Source organism: Alligator mississippiensis, chromosome 10 (genome assembly GCF_030867095.1).
Source record: "Alligator mississippiensis isolate rAllMis1 chromosome 10, rAllMis1, whole genome shotgun sequence".
Classification (NCBI taxonomy): Eukaryota; Metazoa; Chordata; order Crocodylia; family Alligatoridae; genus Alligator; species Alligator mississippiensis.
In genome coordinates, this window is record NC_081833.1 from 76,636,266 (window position 1) to 76,656,102 (window position 19,837).

Consider the following 19,837-nt stretch of genomic DNA (forward strand, 5'->3'; position numbering starts at 1 on the left):
AGGGACAGGCCTTGTCTCTTCCACGCAGGTTATTGTTTTGCCGGACAGTTTTAGAGACTGAAAGTATTAGTGAATAAGCATGGAGGCCGAGAGAGCATCAACAAGGTCCCACATGGTAGGGGCAAATGTGCACCTAAAAATTTGGAGAAAACAAAGCGGAATGTTTGGTTTACAATGTAATGATGCCGAGAATGATACAGGCGAACACTTTAATTAAACCACTATACAGGAAGAGAAAAGCCCCCAGTAGACTAGTTTAAAAATACAGAAATTAATATTAGCATTTTTTTCTATGTGTAACTAAGAAAAACATTAGAAAATGGGCATTTATTTCAGCAGTCTTTCTTCTACAGTTGATGTATAGGGAAGGAGAGAATATAAAAGACAGCCAGTCCAAGGGACTGTCGGGGTCCCTCAGGATGGAGCTCTAAAACAAGTGTAATGGATGCACAAATGAATATTGCAGCGATATTCGGAACCCCTTAGTGGACCGGACTCTCTAAAGAGATTCTGTTTGGCACTGAAGGGCACTGCCCGTAGACAAATATCCTACAGAGATTGGGTTTTAGGCTTATTTTACAAGGTTGTGGAAGTGATTGTGTGGATTATCTTTAACATAACGCATCAGCACTGGAAAAAATCTACAGCTCTGTTATAGGTTTGTATCTGACTCTCATTTAGTAAAACAAACATAAAAGAATACAAAGAGCATTTTCACAGAATAACCTACCACTCAAAAAAACCTAAAAATGTATATCTGGAATATTCCAGAGCACTGCAGTCAGAAGGATTTTCACATTGCTAATGAGAGTTACCAAATACCTTAGTGAATGTCTTTTGTCACCTGCCTCCTCCTTGTTCTTCTTCTTTTTCATCGTCATTGTCTTTGAACCATTTTCTAGCTCTTTTTCTAAACGTGTGCACTTTAAAATGTGAATGGACAACTTGTTTATTTTTTTAATATATGATTTGCATTTGCACTTTCTCTTGCTAATTTAAAATATTATTGATTTGAAACAAAAGCCACACCATCACTATAAAAGTGTACTACTCCCTTTATCCGAGGCAGCTGAATGTGAGTTTTCTTTTTAAAGAGGAAAATATGTTTTGGAGGCAGCATTCAAAATCTGTTTTGCAGCGTGTGGTGTGTACATACTGCTTCGGTTGCAGGTGAAATAGAAGCAACAAAATGGCAGAACAATTACTTGAAGAGAAGATCATGGAGGAATGTTGTCATATTTCTGTAAGAAGTTCTGCCCGATTGTAGTGATACCATCTTCCTTATTATAATAATCCAGATTGTTTTGCAAATATAAATTATGAGCACTTCAAAATTTGTGCAACACAAAAGGATTCAAAACTACTAATTCTTTCTGAAGGAGCTGGTATGTTAAAATGTTATTTTATTTTAGCCGGTTTTCAGCTCTGAATTTAAGGAGATAAAACAGCCTATTCTGAATTATAATGGTTGGTGTTATCTGGACTCTTATTTTTAAATTAACCTGTTTTAAATTATTAACCTTGTAATTTCAGGTTTGTAATTTGGCATTCAAAATTTTGTACAAGGTAAAAATACACACATGTACACATGCACACAATTTCTATCTGGTTCTGATTTTTAATTTTTTTTGCTAACACCTGCAATTTTTAAAAAAACAAGGTATAATCATAATTTTAAAATAAAGACAAAGTTTATTAGGGTTAGATATTCTTTGTACTCATCATTTTTCAAAAAAACCTCTTTGAATTAAAAATGAAATTAGTATGATATTTTAATTTTGTGTCATTGGTTCATTTGGTAGTTAGAAAAAACCAGAGTCGAGTATATTTTGAAATGGACTCTTTTCACATGTTAATGTTCATCTAGCAAGATAAAGAAATCAAACATGAACCTTTATCATGTTTGAAGGACAAAATATAAAATACTGCTTTTGCTTTTGAACTATCTAGTTAAAATCTATTATTTAAAAATGTGCTGTTCACCCATATTCAAAATACAGCTTTACTTTTGTGGTTTAACAGGTGAATTCATGAAGCTCATAATTCTTACGTAACGATAACAATTGATTTTCATACTGATTTTTCATTATGGGGATTAAATGTTTTAAGTATCTGTCTCCTAACTTTAATAACAAAATAAAAACTAGTTTTAATTTTGTAAAAAACCAAACTGACCCCGTACTCCCCAAAACAACATACTTGAGAAGTATGATCCAGACTGCTTGCAGGAAGAAATGCAGAGTTAGGGAGGACACCGTGTCTTTAACTTTAATCTGCTTTTTGCCCCTCATCCCAGCAATGAAAGCAAAGCCTGGTCTCAGCCCTAACTTGGAATTTCCTAGCACACGGCATTTCAGCTTTTCCTAGACCCTTAGCATTATTTCAGTTCCATTTTGCATTCGATCTTATTACACAGTGATTTACATTTTTTAAACCTTTTTCTTCTTTTTTTTCATTTGTAGATTAAAGGCAAATGCTGAAATGTATCAAAAATAAATAAGATGCAGTAAAGCCCATTCATCACACACCCTTGTTTGCTGGTGCTTTGTTTCTGTTCCACGCTGCGTGCATTACATTACGTTTCAGAACCTCTTTTTTATATTTTTCTTTTGTAGTTTATTAAAATCAGAATATTTTCAGTATGCTGAAATCCCATTTGTTCAGGAAATCTTGCCTTGCAGGGCTTCATAGGACAAAAACAGATTGTTCTGGGCCTAATCCTGGGTATTTGTTTTTATGATGAAATAAAAAATATAATTGTTAAAACCCAATGTATCTCCTTGTGTCTCAGCCCCAAAATTAGAATAGCTGGTAGCAAAGCTGTGGGGGATATGGAGAGGCAGTGCTGTGCAAGCTGCCTGCAGTAGGTCTTGTTTTTAAATGTAAAAGGTACTGCACCTTCAGTATTGTATGGAGCCTGTGTGCTTTTGGCACTTGGCAGGTAGATAGGGATACCAGCAGAGCATGACGTAATGGGAATTGTGTAGAGAGTCAATGCAGTAAAATGGCTTCTTTGGCTACTCAATTTGCCTGTATTTAATGCGTGTTTTCCTCTGCACTGTATCTAATTTGCAAGTGGTGAGAAGGAAATACTTGGACTAATCTAAGATGGTGGCACATAAGTAATAATTCCCCCCCCCATCATTCTCCTCCCATTTCAGCAGGGTTGGAACAATTTGTTATAAAGCCTTTATGCAGGCAACTATTTTTTATTATTTTTTGTTTTAAGTATTTTTTTCTAATTCCTCTCTCCCCCCCCTTCACTGTTTTTATCTCCTCATTTTATTCTTGTTTCACTTGTACCCCTTGACTGGATAGGTTTCATTTTCCTTAGAGCCGAAGCCATTCCCTCTCTCTGTGTTGGGAGGATAGGATTATGTGCTTTTCTTTTGGACCTGAGGCATTACTATTTCTTAACCATACACCTCATCCAATTGCCTGGATCTATCTGGGTCCTAAATCCATCCGGAATTGGTTTCATAGCTGGCAGATTTGTGTGTTCCATCTTGTTTTGGGACTGGGCTTTCATACGAATAACTCAAACCATTTTATATTTTTCCAAATGGAAATTTTATTACGTGCAGCCAATCTGTGTATTAGTGGGTAAAATGAGAAGATAAAAGATTGATTGAAAACATGTCAAATTCCAGGTTTTGCTAGGATGTAACAAAACAGATTTTTATTGCGAAAGGAACACTGACAAAAAACCTCTGTTTAAATGAATGGTCTTCTATTGCCCTGTGGTGGAGAAATGGTTAAATTATGCACTCGTTGGAGTATGAAGGCAGTTCTTCTTTGCTGACAGATAGTTTGACCAGTGTCAGGTTATCCTGATGCGTTCAGCATACCTTCATTGCATCATAAATAAAACAGACAAATTACTTTTTTTTTTCCTAGGGTGGAATAAGCACCAGGAGGGGGAGGGATGGGGGTTGGGGGTATATGATGATTTGGAGGGGGGAGTGAAGAATTAGAGGGAAAAGAAAAAAGAGAGAGATCTTTGCAGGCACTCTATGAATCTCTGCATGGCAGCTGAGAACAATGAGAAAAGCAAGCAATTACCTCCAATCCCTTTCCCTTATCCAGACATAGGAAATATATTCCTGCCTGAGCTTTCCTCCTTCTTCTTCTTCTTCTTTTTTTTTTTTGTATACCTAATTTAATTCTTAGAGGAAGGCGAGGCAGATGTAACAAAGGAAGGAGGGTTTGTGTCGATGGGCCACTTACTACTGCAGGTCCAAGCTCTCCTCCATGGGAAACATTCCTTTTAATTCTGTGCCCTAGCAGACTTTTGTAATCTCTGAAGCAGTATCAGTGAAAAATGAGCAGAAAGGCATTTTACAGCCTGAACTCCTTTACAAATTCCCCGAAAATAAAGTGGTGTGAATACTATAGCACCCTATTCCAAGTGCAGGGAACCGACGTGTTCTTTAGCCTGCAGAAATCCGTCCCGAAGGTGCAAACAGAACCTTTTCTCTGGGCTTCTCTAAACTACTGTATCCACCGGCCGTTTACAAGTGGTTTTTGCATCCTTCTGGAACTTCTGTTTGGATTTCGATTTTTCTTGATTCCTCCTTTCCCTCTTGTCCTGAACTGACCACAATATAGTCAGTCCTGTGGGTTGCAAAAGGAACTGAAAATGGACCAGGCTATCATATTCGCAACTAATTCTTGACCATCCTTTTCACTTGAAGACCTTGCCAAGCAAACCAGAGTGGTATCAAACTCATTCTTCTCTAATGGAGTGAATTGCATTTACTTGATGATCCATAGACCACAACTAAAAATTCAGGGTTTTACATTGCCCTCAATCTGCCATGAATCCCTGACCACTAAGTATGAGAAGCTGACACACAGATTGAGAATATGGCCCTCGTGTTATAGCTATACTTCTAGCTATTTTTCCAATGGAAAAAACCCAACGCATTTAATATGTGGGTAAATTTAGCACCCCTGCTTAGTTTTTATTTGACTATTTAGATGTACATCTACTGACCTTGTTTGCATACTTCAGGCTTGCATATGCCTACATTTGTGTAAAAACAACCCTCAAAGGCTCCATATTTAATCTTGTTTCAAATTATTTTCCAAAGTGGCTAGCAATTTCTTGTTTTATTTGGGATGTCTTAATTTTGAGACTTTAACAGGGACAGCCTTTCAACAAGTGTTGAGCGCTCACCCTTTGAAAAGCAGGCACCTTTGAGGCATCTCTATTTGAGGATTCAAAAACTGATGCAGCAAAAATTAAGCATTAGTTACTTTTGAAAATGTAGTCCAGTGATACTACATACATGAGTAATTACATGAGTGAGTTTGGCATGGTCGATATAACTGCCTTCAACCAGCATGACCCAAGCATTTTGAGCTCTTTCAAAGCTTTCTTTCCATTTGCCGGGCTACACCTGTTTATTACAGTTACACTGATGTGAGATCCTTTTTCCCAAAATGAGTGCTATCTCAGTCACAACTGAACTGTAAGGCTAAGTACAGACAGACAAAAAGCCCAAGGCTGAATTGATTCAATCTTCGTAGGTTAATCTAAGTGGTGTAGGTTAAACCGATAAGCAAGTGAACAGACGTTTACTTTTGATTCTGGAAACGCAGCCACATACCTGCAGTAGCCTAGGCCAGAACTCCTAGGCCAGAGTACACCTCCTTGCTCAGCTGGGGCAGACAGTTTGGGCCAAGGTTAGCCCACCCACCCTGCCGAGGGGAGTTCGGGGGGAGGTACAAAGCATCGTGGGATGCTGGAGGACTGTGAGTTAACTTGAATCTGGAGGGGATCTGGGGCAGAAGTTCAGTAAATCAGTTGAACCTAATTCAGTTATGTCTGATATTACATCCATCCAGGTTTATCTTAAACCAGTTACAGCCTTTTTTAAAGCAGTTTGTGCGCTGAACTTCTGTTTTGTTACAGATTTGAACCAGTTTCCGATCACTTATACCAGTTCATTCCTGTCCCTAGCCTTGGGCATCTTTACACATGCTCCAGGGGGAGGAAGCGGGGGTGTGCTTCAATAACAGCAGCTCTCAGGAGCTGCCCTAATTAAAGCACCCACAGCATCTCATACTTCAAAATGGTGGAGAGGGTACTTTAACTAAAGCTCATTCAACAAGCTTTACTTAAAGCACCCCTACCACCATTTTGAAGCGCGGGGACGCTGAATACACAATTTGCACACTCCAGCAGACTCGATTAATCAAGTCTGCTCTGACACGTGCTTATTAGCACGCATCAGAGCAGGCATCCAGCACATGTGTAAGTGAATCTACCATCCATACAAACCCTTCACATATTAGCATACTGGGTTGGACCAGTTGTTTAGCTGAGACTTTCTTCAAGCAGCTTTAAGAGATTAATCCTGAGACCATCAGTAATCTTACAATTCACTAACTCTCTTACAGATTCCAACTTTTCACTGTGTTTGTAATTAAACTCAGATGCTTCTATTGTAATTTAAAAAAACCTGGCATATCGTATTTCTGAACCTTTTTTGTTTTTAAAAGAAAGTTACAGATACTTTCGATAGTAAGGATCAAAATACTGGTTCTTAAAGAGTGTTCTTTGACTGTTTTTAAAGCTGGGGCATGTTCAATGGTGTAACAGAGAATTTAAAGAAAGCATTTCTTATTAAATCTTCACCTCTTCCACAAGATAACACAGTTCTGTAAATCTGTGTAAAGTCTTTGTTTACCCACCCCCTAAAAGATTTTATAGGAGCTTGTTGCTTTGCTGCTCATTGGCTGTGTTTTACATAATACCCTTCAGCATCATTGGTATTAACCTTGATGGTATTATTGTTGCTATTTACAGTCATATGCTGGTAATGGTAAACTTGAATGGGATTAATAAAATAAATTAAGCGATAGTGATATTAATGCCATTAACAATCAGTAACAATACTTGACAGCACAAGAATAGCTTTCCATTAGCCAAGCTGGATAGAGTCTATCTAGTATCTGCATAAAGATTCCTGACACTTCATTTTGATAAACCTGAAATTAATTTTCTTTCAAGCAGCAGCAATTTCCCCCCTTTCCTAAAAACTTTCTCTTGGTATTTGGCTATTTCTCCATTTTCCCGTCCTAATGTCTGTGTCCATTATACGCAGATGGACTGGCTCCAGATCTGGTACTATTATTGTAAAGGTGATTCTTCATGGGCAGAGGTATGGCAAGCTCACTGAGCCTGTGGCTGGTGCCCCATTTGCCCTGCCTTAGTTATGCTATTATTCCTAGGCCTGGAGTTTTGCCATTGATTTCAATCCGGACAAGATCAAATGCTCTCTGGGTTCAACAACACCAGCTCTTGATGCACCTCGAATGAATTCTGCAGTCTGTGTACTGTACTCTTTTCTCCTCAAAGTCCGTTCTGGTGGCGGCGCTCTTCCTTCGGCTTGTTGCGCTCCCGCTGGCCTTCCTGGCCTCAAGGCTCTCCTTGTCCCTTTGTCTTTCCTTTCCCACTGTCAGGTTGCAGACCATGAGCTAGCCCTCTTCCTCGATGCAAACCGACCCGACATGGTGGATGTTGGCCTGGCTCTCTTTCACGATGAGTATCCTGAATTTAGGATCCCATAACATTTAAAAGTGGACAGAGAGTTTCCAAAGGGTTGTTCCCATAAGAGCATTTTGAAAATATGAAGTGTTCATGTATTGGGATGGTATTTAAATGCCTCCTTCATTCCCTAGCTTTGTTCTCGGAGTAAGCAAAAGGTGTCCCTTATTTTAGATTCAAATTACCTCTAAGGGACAGACTTATGTAACACAGCTCTTTATCTTTGACTATCTGGGGATGTATCTCAGAAATTTTTATGCATTAAATTAAGGTTTTTAATAAAATCAATTTATGCAAAGAGCAGTAATTCTCCAGTGTCATTTCAGGTCTCATGTCTCTTGTGTTAGTTTGGTTCTTTTGCAGCATGGGCTGATATTTGGAGGTTACTGGGTTGCAGAGTTTGAATCGGACAAAGAGTATGGCTTGGTTCCTCTACCTCCCCGTTGCAGGAGCACTGTGCTTTGGTTGGAAGAAGATTACCAATGATCAGCTGTACAAATTGAGCTGATACTTGATTTTAAGAAACAGAAGGTGATTTGAATAGGGATTCTCATATAGGGAATGTAAGGCTTGGGTTTTGAAGTGAGCTAGCTATGGTTTTGGCAGATCCCTTGGGAACAGAAAAAGAAATGATTTCTTCATTTCACCACATGGACTATTTCTCACTAGAAGGGCTAAAACCTGATCCCAAATTTCTCATTTGCGAGCATGTTTCCTTTGTAATCATATGCTGGCGTCCACAGTGGTGTCTGGGGCTCTGATACCGCATGCACTAAAAGGCTTATTTGGGTAAATTGAAAAGTTTTCAGACGAATAAGTTGGACAAAGGTGTGGTGGAGAAAAGTGCTGCTAATTTTTGTTCTCCTTACACATGCTTCTTGCCAATCCTTTCCAGCTGGCTCAAAGCTAGGGTTTCTCACAGAGAGAAAGAAAGTGAGGCCATAAATAAACCTGTGCAGCACACCTGGAAAGAATCAAGTGCCCTGTTAGACCTCGCAGAGGACTCCGAATCAATGCATGTCTGGTTGGTGCATGAAAACAGTGTGGGAAAATGAGCAAAGGCTGCGTGAGTAAAAGGCAGAGAAACGCTCTCCTTTTCCAACCGTTTGTAACAATTTCTTTGGGAAGAAAGGGAAAGTATCTTTTAGAGTATGGACAGTGGTATTTTGTGGACGTGTTGGTGGGAGTGGGCTCATTTTTTGTCATCATAGCGCAGTTAGTTAATTTGGTAGCTACCTTCTCCCTATCAGCCCAAGTTTTAACTCTGCAATTACTTCTTTAATAAAACACTGATTTTTATGAGATTTTGCCTGTTGCATCTCAGCCAGGCAGAGGTTTTCTGGGTAGTTTGGGGGAAAAACAGAATCCCAGCTTCAAAGGGCTGGTGTTTTGAAAACCTAGCTGTGCTTTAGTTTTTGAAAGCTGTTTTCATGTTGGTTTGGTTTATTGTGGCTCCCAGCTCCAAGTGTTGTTTCTTTTGCTGTGCCTCTGGAGGAGAAGGATATTTTAACCTTTTTTTTGTGGTGGGGAGGGAGGGGTTGAAAGAAATAGTTGTTTGCACTGATAGAGAAGAACTTGCTAAACTGTTGTAAAATAAACTTGCTTAGAAGGGATGGTAGACCGGTGAGAATGAATGGATATAGCAGTCTGAAAAATGGCACAGTGGGTTTGTAGTGGAACGGATGACATTTGAGCAAGACACGGACTGAGGTAACCACGGACCAGAGTTCTCCAAATATTTCTCGGCCTCGTTTTGTTGCACTAGAGCTTGTGTGTCCTTCAGGCACTGACACATCTGAATTGTGTGTCGTCTTTCACCCGCACCACATTGTGGGCGAGTGTAAAGAAGGTGGATACAGTATGGTCCATGAATGTAAAATATCCTCACCATGGAACATGGTAATACTCATATGCCTCTTTAACCTCTGCCCCTCTCTAGGACCACATTACTCCCTTTGGACTTGGCCAGTTAATGTCATAATCATCTGGAGGTGTCACCATTAGGAGCCATCTCTTGGGCAATTACACGTAAATAGAGACTCATTCTCTCTTCCTTATGTGCCAAAACTTCAAGTGCAAGCACAGATCGGGAGGGTGCTTTACGAACTAGATATATTTTTACCACAGGCGCATGCGTTTCCTGTGCTTCCTTTGTCACTGCCCGACGATCAAGATCTTTTTTAATGCAGGTGTGTGTTTCCTTCTCTTTAATCTGTCTTTTCCCACTGATTCATTCTCTGATGACACGGTCCAGTACTGGATATCCTCATTTACTATCCTGAGGTGACTAGAGTGTCCCAGACACCCGATTGTGGTATTACTGAACGAATGCTGATTAGAATGCAAAGAGTTTTTAATTACTCGCAGGCTCCTTGGGAGCACACAGGGAGCCTAATAGGTGTTTGGTAAATTCAAGTATTTTTTTAATAACGTTCCTATATGTGTTTGGTCTACTTCAATATCTGCTTACGGCTGAAGTGATAGCATTCAAGTGTATAGAGGGGAGGGCCTGTGCTTTTGGCCTTGGCATTGCAAAGTAATTTTATGATACTCAAATCATATATTTAACTTTAAAATATGCTGCATTTTTCAAAGGTGACAATAGTGTCTAAGGGGGGGGGGGAGGGTAAAAGGAAGATTCACCTTTTAAATCTTTCCAGATCCCTGCTTTTCTTTAAAAGTAGAATTAATTGAATTACAATTAGTACATCTAAAATAAAATGACCACTGGATAAAAGACTGGAATAATGGGAGCACATAGTTAACTTGAGACTAAAGGTCCAGTCTAGTCAAAATGTATTAATGTACAGTACCAAGATGATTCTGAAAATATTCCTTCAATAAAAGATGGAAATGATTACAATTACAGTGCCTTCAAAAAGGACCAGAGGTAACATTTCAGTGACGTGCTGCAAATGCTTATAGCACTGCTTTTTGATAATAATATTATTGCTTAACCTTCCAGTGGTGTAAATTAGACCTTCTAATCCTCATTTTAGCAGTAAGTAATAATTGAGGATGTCTGATGGTTTTCACTCACATGGGAGAATAAACCGCATAATTTAAGAGCAGCAAAGCTTTGTATCCTACTTATTCCTTTGGCTTTTTAAAGTTTCAAACTTCTTTTTGAAATGATTTAAATATAAGTAGTTCTTTAAGTACTAGGCAAAGGGGGACTGCTGTCAATAGAGGGTGAATCGATCAGTTGCATTTAGCGTGTATGGAGTTCCTGCAGAATAAATTATTCTGCATTTTCAATCAAAAGCACTCTTTGCCAGTTTGCATGCGTCTTGCACAGGAGCATATTGTGAGAAGTATGTGTGTGTGTAAAAGCACATGCTTCATTGCTTTGCTGAACTGGGGGATTATAAAATAGTAGCTCTATAGATTTGTCCTCGCGTAAAATAAGTTTTGGACAAAATATGACTTCATCTATGTATGTACATTGAAGATTCTGGACAGTTACAACACTGGAAATAACAAATCGTATGTGTGAAATTAGGAATGAGTCCTAGGATTTGTTCATCATTGATCTTATTGGGATTACATCATAGGTGGACAAAACTTATTTTACAGGAGGAGAAATCTATAGAACTACTATTTTATACTTCCTCAAGTTACACACACACACACACACACACACACACGCACGCGCGCGCGCGCGCACGCTAAGCTGAAAGAACCCCTTTTTAAAAGTCTTATTTATATCAGTCCATACCTTGTAAAATACTTGGAGGTGATATTTAGCCTTGTATTAATTATATTTAGAATACGTAAGAATAAATATGTGCACTTTGGTAAAGAACTATTTCCTGGAGGACTTAAAAAGGCTGCAGGGCTCAGAAAAGGGATATTGGAGAACACAGATATTCACTTCTATTCAGTGAGCCCTGGGCTTCTCTTTAAATGAGATAAAACTGTGAGTGTACACAAGAATGGGTCACTTAACTGTATCACTGTACTTTTCTTTTTTAAAAGATAGCCACCATTTCTCATCAGCTGTCCCAGCCCCTGTACAATGCAAACAAATGGTCAGCAAATCAAGGATTTGTTATCTCTCAGTTAAGATCACAGCCGCGTACAGTCCGTGGGCCGTATGGCCCGGAAAGCTGCAGGGCTTTGCCTTTGCCCATGCCCATGATGGTGCTGGTGCTGGGGCTAGGCAGCAAGGAGCTGTGTGGAGGCTGAGCAGCTTCCAGCAATGCCCGCGCCACTGCCACTTCTCCCCACCCTCCCAGCTCTGGTCCGATACCTCTCAGATTACAGTGAACATAATTATTTTTAACTTCTTATCACGAAAGGTCTTGAGCTCCTTCACTTTCCACTGATTTCAGTGCTCACAGGAAGTACTCAGAACCTTGCACAACCGGACACTAAGGGTTTTAAAAAAGACGTTAAAAGACATGTTTTCTGCTTGGTTAAATGACTATTTTTCCCCACTGGACTGAACCTGGATTGGAACTGTAAGTTGCTGTGTGGCCTTTGGCAAGTCACTTAACCTCTCTGCCTGTTTATGCTGTCTGTCACCTGAGGATCATGGTATTTCCCTGCCTTACATGGGTAGTGTGCGCCATGTAAGAGCTAACTATCATTATTAATAATTTAACACCTAGTTTGGCTGGGCCTAACTATAATTGGTTTTATTAGGAAATAATATTGGAAACAGCCATTATAAGTCTTACTAAATATGCACCGAACACTTACTCTTAAAATTTCATAAAGCTTTTTATGACTTCATTATGACTTCAATACATATAGTGATTTCATTTCTAATTAAGTAATTGAACATGCTGCTTATACTATGTAATAAGATGTAATTACACTACTTACACAAATAGAAACTGATTAGAAATTATAAAAGGACATTTACACAACAAAAACTTAATTAAAAAGTATGAAGGCCCTAGGAAGGAGAGAGAGAGCCACAAATGCCAGAAATTCATATTTTAGATTAAGCCTTCAGTGCCTTATGTCTAATGGGACACGGTTTTAATATTACACATTTCATGTCAATATAGGACATTTAAATCCTGAACTGTGAATGTTCATGCTTTTGTGACTTTGTCTCACAATCCCAACGTTCTTTTAATGTAGTTTTTGTTGTGTAAATCTATATAAGTGCCATCAGCCATCAAACCTGACATCTGATGGCACGATGCAGACCCAGCCTGCATGTATTAGGGCTTTTTGTGTTTGTGCAGTGGAATCTACTTAAACAAATTCCATTGAAGGCATGAACCTGTTAAAGGAATACATTTTCCCTACACTGAAACAATAGGTTTGTATCAGATGAACAGCAGTGAAAAGCATAAATCATTTCAAAGGATAAAGTTCCTCTCCTCCAAAAGGTAGAATATAATAATAATTTTGACCCACTGAAGAAACTAATCTGTTGATTTATCAGTGTTGTGTACAAGCCAAATTGGAAGACAAGTGGTTATTAAAAAAATAACTAATTGGAAATACTCCTAAGGTTTGACATGAATTAAAAAAATAAGGTAGGTGTGAATGACAAAATTTTTGACACCCCTAATGCAACTCTATTGTTCCCAGTCCCTGCAGCTGAGCTTATGGCTAAAGCACCATTTGAAAATGTTAAATTATAACTAAAAAACAGCTTCTCCAGAGATTATATTATTTTTAAATGGATGCAAGCTGAAAATAAATTGCACATGGCAGCCATCAAAAATAATGGAATGGTAATGGGTAGGGAAATTAAGAACAGTGGAAACAGTCTAGCCAGGCTTTTGAACCCCACTGGCCCTGGAAATTCCTACAACCTGGTTTTTATGATGGGGGGACCTATTAGAGGAGCAAAGCCCTATGGCTGTCTTTGTCAAGGAAGTCCTAGAATCAGACTTAGCAGAGGTGTCCAGTGTCCAGTTAACCTCAGAAGTTCACTTTCCCATTCAGACAGTAACCCCAAGGCATCGCAGAGGCCAGATCCTGTTATCAGGTGCTCAGCTTTAGTTGGTAGGAACAGCAGTGCTGCTACACAGCACCCAAGCTCTGTAAGTAATGCCTAGTACTGCTTTGACTCTTCCCCATGGTTGAGGAGAGCAGGGGTGGAGCAGATGGGCTTGGGATATTTCCTTTGCTCTAAGTATGTTTTATTGCTTTGTTTTTCCCCAAAGTTGATTAAAAATGAAATAAATAAATAACCTCTCCTCCCCCTGCAAGTCTCACCTTTGTACTCCCAGCCCCACCTTGACTGCATCCTTACCATGCTTGGCTGTGGGGCTCTCACACATGCTGCAATGTTCCTCAGAGGCTGCATCCAGAAGGGGAAGCAGGGTAGCTATGGTTGTATGTCATTGCAGGTGGGCTGATTGGCACTGGTATGCAGCAGCACTAATTAGCCCACCTCAGCACTGCATGGGGTAGTAGCTACTTTGCTTTTGCTTCATCAGGCAGCCCCTGTGGTATAGCACAATGAGTCTGAAGGTGCTGCTGTTGGGTACAGGAAGTTTGCAGTGCAGATATAGTCTTTTGTGGGTGGTTCTTTGGAAGGGTCTGTTGGAGAGTCAAATTCTCTGATCTTCTCCTTCCAGAAGAGCCAATTAATATTTTTCTCTGGGGAGGGGGGATCACATACTTTGCAGAGAAACAGAGGCCAGTCCCTAATGCCACAAGTTTCCTCAAAAGCTTCTGAAAAATATAGGTCTACCTTTACTGACCAGGGTTGCCAACACAAGGAAAAGTCTTTTACTGATAATCTGCAAACTTTTTACTGACAGCCTAACTTTTTTACTGACATATGTTTTATATAATGTAAATGTAAGTCTTTTGCCAGGCACTGTACAGCTGTAACAAGGGCTGGGTTTAAATTTAGGGGTTTAATGTCAACTTTTAAAATCTGACATTATACTAAAGCAATAGCATGATTAGGGGCAGGTGATCAGGGCAAGAATGGCAGCCACTACTGCTGTCAGCCTGGTGCCACTGCTATCCTATCACTTGTCCAGCCAGTGCCATTGCCCTGGCTTTCACTGCCACCCAGGGCACAAAACTTCTTAGTTATGCCTTTGGACTAAGCGGAGTGGGGATCTTCCTATGTGATGAGTTAATTTGGGCAGTCCATGGACTCTTCAGGCTTTTCCAAAGCTAAATGATAATTAAACTTCTGGCATCTCCCTGAGCAGTCTGCTGAAGGCCAATCCAAATGCCTGATATAATTTTGAGAGAGGCTTCTTCACAGTGTGGTGGGGCACGATACCTCATCAGGTCATTGTCAGTTGCTGGGAAGGGTTTTCTGTCTCTCCAAATCTTGATTTCCTTCCTACTTTTATTCCTTAGGGGCTTTGCAGGGATGATTTTAGAAGAATCTAGCCTATGGTCTGGCAGTTTGAAAGTCGAGAGGCAGAAATAATAGGCTATCATGCAGCAGTCTGCCGAGACCTAAAAGGAAGGACTGTGCTAGTTGTTTGGTCTCGGATGGTGATATCACAGAAATTTTTTTCTGCGCTGTCATTTCAGTGTATTTTTTTGTGGGAGGAGGTCAGTTACTGACTGTGCTAGCAGTTACATAAGGGTTTGCATGTACTTGGGTGTCACTTCAGCCAGGTAATCAATCATTGTTGCTAATAATAATACTCTTAGTATTTAGCTTAACTAATGTATTTCAAAATGGTGACCATGCTTCATTCCCATTTTACAGGTGGGTAAACAAATGAATCGGGGGTTTAAAGTCAAGGGTTCATAACATGCAACCCACAAGGGCCTTCCTAATGGCCCATGAGAATTCTCTATTAAACCACTGTATAAAATGAAGAAGGCTGTGACAAGCAACCTTTGTCTTTGCTGTGTGGCAGTTCATTAATCTGTGCATATGCCTCCCTGCTTGGAAACACACTGAGGCCTTGCGTACGATTGGACTGTTTCCCACTAGTGACAGCCCTCCACTGGGAAGTGGGAAGTGGGCCTTGCAAGTGGCTCTTCATAAAGTTGGAGTGTGTGCACTTGTGGCTGAAGTGATCTGCCCCAGGCTGGGGTGTGAGGCAGAAGGAGAGCCCCCGTGCTCTTTGTAGTTCACTGTGCTGCAGTGAGGAGGCAGAGTCGGAGGTAGGTTTTGTTTTGCCTCTGGGCCAAGAGGCATGACAAAGAACCGTCGGAAGAACAATCGGAGACAGGGCTGTCCAACTGGTGGCCTGTGAGCGGTTAATGTGTGGCCCTCTGGTTTCCTACCCAGCCACTACTCCTCCTGCTACTACTGTTGCTGGGGCCTCTAGTGCTCCCCTCCCTCCCTCAGCTTTCACTCTCTGCTCTCACCCTGCCCACGGCACAGGGGAGCTCATGGAGTGGTGCAGGGAGGAGGCTGAAGTTGGGGCTGCCTGGCTGTGCAATGTGGGGCTGCACCACCTGCAAGGGCTGTGCAATGGCCACTCACATGTGGTGCAAGTGGGGAGGATGCAGCCCAGGGGCCCATGGCAAGGGCATATCCCGGGGCATGCCTCTCTTAGTAGTTGTACTCCCCCTTTGATTCTTGCTCCACCTGAAGTTTAAAACCAACTGCCTAGCAGCATTTCTCTTCAGGCAGCAGTGGGAGAGTCAATTAACTTCATAGCTCATTGCAATCTACCTGATTCCTGCTAAACACTTCATTCACAGGTGTTAATAACTGTCTCTCCTTTTCAGTGGTCTTGCTTTTCCAGAAATAAAATTATCTTTACTTATGCAATTCTGCTGTCTGTCAGCTCCTACTGGTGATGTAGCTCCTATTTCACAGTCCTACAGACTGTTTTGAACTGTAGCTAAAGACATTAATTCAGGTGAAAATTCAGGTGTGGAAATAACTTTCAGTGAAGCATTGATACACTGCCAAGATGCTCAAGAGGGCTAGATTTTGTTTTGTGAATCTGCAAAAGAGGTGTACGTTTAACTCTAATGACTACAGGACTAAAGAAACAGCATTTTTAATTATTTTTTTGCCGTTTTATTTTTTTTATGTATAATAACACATTCATGCCCATTCTAATAAAGTTATATTTGTTTTGGCTTCAATTTTCAATGGAATAATATAGCCCTAGATGCCTAGCACATTAGGGATGCATCTCATTTCTCTTTACCTGGAGAAAATATTTATTGTGTTTATATGTCATGATGTACCACACCATCTGCACCCTTCTTTTCAAAATCCAAGATCCACCCCTGGCTTGCACTAGTGTGTCCCCCACTAGTGCAGAGCAAGTGTCACACAGCCCCTGGCCTCTAAGAAGATGTACAGCCCTGGTTATAGGAACAGACAGTATACTAGGTATATGCTGTCCTAGTCCTGTCATACAGCTTTAAATATACTTGTATTAGTATCTGCTTTTATGTTTAGATTTTTGGACAAATCCTGCCTTCATAACTTTGTTAAAATCTTTGGGAGTTGATGTGGCAGAATTTGTCTCTTTCTGTGGCTTTCTTTATTCCCTCAAGAATCTAATGAAAATTAAATAGAAAAAATAAGGCATTCTGTACACTTTTTTTCAGAATGATGGCTTGAGGGATGGACAGGAGACTTGTACTTGCAGGCTGAAGTTTTTATGCACATATACATACAGCATATTGAGAGAGAATTTTTCCCTCATGGCATTGGAATGGTTTTCATCATCTCCATTAAAATAGATCTGAAAATACCATTTGTTTTATGTTTAAAACTTAAATTAAGTTTTCCAATAATAAAATGTGCTTATTATAGCCCAATTCTATCAATCACTGAAATGAACAGCACATTGGTGAGTTAAAGCAAGTAAATAAATATGTTACTTTATTAGACATCAGAAAGGTTTATTGGATAGGAGTCTTCCCTCTGAAGTGGAAGGTTGTGGGTTTACGCACCATCCCAGGGACCTGTGCTGATGCGGCACGTGCTCTGCTCAGGACAGAGGACTGTGCTGCTGCCGTGCTCTTCGACGGAGCCGTGCAATCCCGGTTCTGCTCAAGTAGCAGTTACATTCACTAATGCACTTCTGTCAAAGCTAAGCGCTGTGCCGCAGGAACGTTTCTGAGCCTCCATACCGGCATTCTCGGGTGCTGTGTAAGACTGTTTTTAAAGCTGATGCTAGAAGCCTTCTGGTTGCTGCATGTGTCTAGAGTCACTGTGGTATCAAACGGATTTCTTTAGTGAGTGCTTTGAGTATGGAGAGAGCTGTATTAGAATCACTTTGGGTTTGCTCTGGAATCATATATGGGGCTGGAAAGTGCTTCCCTTTCTTAGTCATTCAGAGGCTGGTAGTACAACAAGTTAGCAGAAATGGCTTGCAATGTAGGGATCCTTTTCCTGAACATGGAGCCCTTACAGCAAAATTACTGCTTATAAAAAAGGCTGTTGTGTTTGTGTAGAACAGCTGTCCTTCTTACTGAATAGCTATTGCCAGATAAATCTCAGACATTTCAGATACGCACCCAAAATGTTCATAGGCTTCTGCAAATTAGGCTGCAAATCACAGGAGAGCAACATTTTCAAACCTTCAACAGATCTCCACTGGAATCATGAGTTAAAGATCCAGGGAGTCTTATTTGTCCTATTTCTGGGACCCCAGATAACATCATGATTTCATGAATTTCTGTAGATCATTTCATTCCTACAAGTGGCAAAGTACCATGAGACTGTACAGATTGGGGCTCATTTCTCCTGAAATGCAGCCAGCTCAGGGTGGAAACAGAGCAACTCTTCTGTACCAGTAACTCTGCTGCCAGGACTAGGGAACGGGAAGTGAAGACCTCCCCTAAGTTCCCTGCCATCATGGGTCATTATCAGCTAATGTGCTAAATATGGTTTGCCTGAACTACACTAGGTTCAGAGTCCCGACCAGCCTTCATCTATGTCTCAAACTAAGCCAGACTGAACCTTTATAACCCAGACTGGAGGAAGGCCTAAAAGCTTGTCTAACAGTTCTTGTAACTATACAGTTGATTCAGTAAAACAGATCACCAAAATCTGCTTCTTACAAGATTTGAGAGAGCTTGAGCCAGCTTCCCCATGGCCCACCTTCTAGCACAGCTCCTCCTTTTCCCCAGCATCCCCCTGTCCCTCTCCTCTTGTTTCTGCCACTGAGTCATCTGCAGGTACAGGAAAGAGTTCAGAGCGCCTATACCTCTTCAGCTGTCCTCGGGTCTTATATTTTAGTGGAACAAGGTGGGCATCATCTCCCCCCAGTGCCTGGCATATTCAGGAGATCAGAAATGGGAGGTCTTCATGGGGAAAACTTCACCTTCTTTTACCCCAAGGCCATAGCACAATCCGATCAGCAACTTTAATCATGATCACCCTTGCTGCATTGGGATAGATGATCCCTTATTGGGAATGTGTCTGTGTTATTTAAGGCATTAAATTGTACTCACTGGATAACAGGCAGATAATGAGGACTGTGCTCTGTGACCTGCATTAACACATAGGTGAGAGCCTGTGCTCTTGTGGTCTGTAACACTGTGGCCTATGAGTGTTATTTGAAAGTAGCCCCAGATAAATCATGTTACAGTAGCATAGCTAGAGGTTGCAAATCTTTTTGAAGAAAAAAAAGCCCCAGTCCTGACCACTGCTGAAACATGAGCTTCCACATGTATCCTGTTAAAAAATGAAATCCATGTTGGAAAACGTATTGACATGTTTGGGCATACCTCGGAGACAGGCAGGGCTACTTGTGCACAGATGACACTTTCCAGATGTCCTCCCCCTCAGCAATTAGTCCGTCGTATCCAGGCTCAGCTTCAGCTTGCTATTCCAGGCCCGCTCAGCAAATTTGGCCAAACTTCTAGACAAGTTTCAAATGGTAATTGCCATGCCAGAAGAAAGGTAACACTCTGGCCACTAGACCAAACCCTGTGACGTTTTGAGTTGTCCATCACTGGTCCGTAGTTAAAATAAGAGCGAACAGGCGTGGAGGTCAGATTCCCCCTGCTTTACTGAAAGCAGAAGGGGAGTCTCCTTTAACTCCCCTGCCTGTGTAAGCAGCGTTTTCCCCATAGCTTGTCTTCCTGTTCCAGCCTGTTTTAAGAAGCATATTGGGGGGGGGGTGCGCGCACGCATTTTTGGTTTTTAGAGGTGGTCAAGTACATAATTCGTTGTACTCCTCTTTTCACTGCGACAAACTTGACAGGTTCTAGTCCAGTAAAAGGAAGGGAATTTTGTGAGTCAGTCATGACTCATTGACTCACAAAAATGAGTTGTTACCCAGTAGTGGGATGTGGGCCCCTCTGATATAAGGTGCACTATAACCTTCCAAATATTCACAGTTGTGTTGGATGACCAAGTGACTTTAGAGTGGGACTCCTAGGCCACGTGCACACGAATGTGGG

The 19,837-nt window shown here is 40.8% G+C and overlaps 1 protein-coding gene across 1 annotated transcript in view; it reads left to right on the forward strand.

The window, feature by feature from the left end:
• ZFHX3 (zinc finger homeobox 3) overlaps nt 1-19,837 on the forward strand; it is an 813,079-nt gene that overhangs the window by 126,154 nt on the left and 667,088 nt on the right. The gene's annotated exons all lie outside the window — the stretch shown is intronic.